Genomic DNA, 1,522 nt, shown 5'->3' with positions numbered 1-1,522 from the left:
CACTGTCAATAGGACAAAATGGCAACCAACAGATTGGGAAAAGATTGTTACCAATCCTACAGCTGATAGAGGGCTAATATCCAATATATAGGAATAACTCAAGGTGTAAGACTCTGCTGGGCAGTGGTGGCTCAAGCCTTTAATCCCCACACTTGGGGGGTGGGCAGAGGTAGGCGGATTTCTAAGTTGGGGCCAGTCTAGTCTACAGAGTGAGTTCCAAGACAGCCAGGGCTACACAGAGAAACCCTGTCTCATAAAATAAAATAAAATAAAAAGACTCCAGAGAATCAAATAACCCTATTAAAAAATAGAGTACAGAGCTAAAGAAATAATTTTCAACTGAGGAGTATCGAATGGCTGAGAAACACCTAAAGAAATGTTCTGCAACCTTAGTCATCAGGGAAATGCAAATCCAAACAACCCTGAGATTCCACCTCACACCAGGCAGAATGGCTAAGATCAAAAACTCAGGTGACAGCAGATGCTGGCAAGGACCTGGAGAAAGAGCAACACTCCTCCATTATTGTTGGGGTTGCAAGATGGTACAATCACTCTGGAAATCTGTCTGGTGATTCATCAGAAAATTGGACATAGTACTACCTGAGGACCCAACTATACCACTCCTGTGCATATACGCAAAAGATTCTCCTACATATAACAAGGACACATGCTCCACTATGTTCATAGCAGCACTATAATAATAATAGCCAGAAGCTGGAAAGAACCCAGATGTCCTTCAACAGAGGAATGGATACAGAAATTTTGGTACATTTACACAATGGAGTACTTCTCAGCTATTAANAATGATGAATTCATGAAATTCTTAGGCAAATGGATGGAACTAGAAAATATCATCCTGAGTGAGTTTACCCAATCACAAAAGAACACACAGGTATGCATTCACTGATAAGTGGATATTTGCCCCAAAGCTCTGAATTCCCAAGATAAAATTCACGGACTACATGAAGCTCAAGAAGGAAGACCAAAATGTGGTTGCTTTATTTTTTCTTTAAAAGAGGAGCACCCTCACAGAAGAAGGGGGAGGGGAGATGATGGGCTAGGGAGTTTCTGGGACATTGGGAAAATTGGAATGGGGATAGCATTTGAAATGTAAATAAAGAAAATGTCCAATAAAATTATATATAGAGAAAAATAATTGTGCCTTTTACCTATTTTTTTTTTCAAGCATTAACTTGTTGACATTTCTTCCCATTTGTCAAAATAGGTTACTGCTTGAGGAAATGGAACAAAAGATGACATTTTAACAATCTACTCTTAAAAACTCACTTTATTTACTTTGGAATCTTTGAATCATTTTTGAATTTGTATATGGCAAGCTTTCAGGATTGATACCATTGGGCAACTGATATCCAATCTGGTCAGGGTTTTGCTTTTAATTAACTTTTAAAACAGTTTTTATATCTTATATTCTATTTTCAGTGTCTCTTGATCTTGTTGGATGGAGATGTTGGTATTTTAGTTTGATGTTCACTGTATTTGATCACTGTATATGAGTTTCTTA

This window comes from Mus pahari, chromosome 21 (genome assembly GCF_900095145.1).
Source record: "Mus pahari chromosome 21, PAHARI_EIJ_v1.1, whole genome shotgun sequence".
In the NCBI taxonomy this organism is placed as follows: Eukaryota; Metazoa; Chordata; class Mammalia; order Rodentia; family Muridae; genus Mus; species Mus pahari.
Note: the sequence above shows the minus strand (reverse complement) of the source record.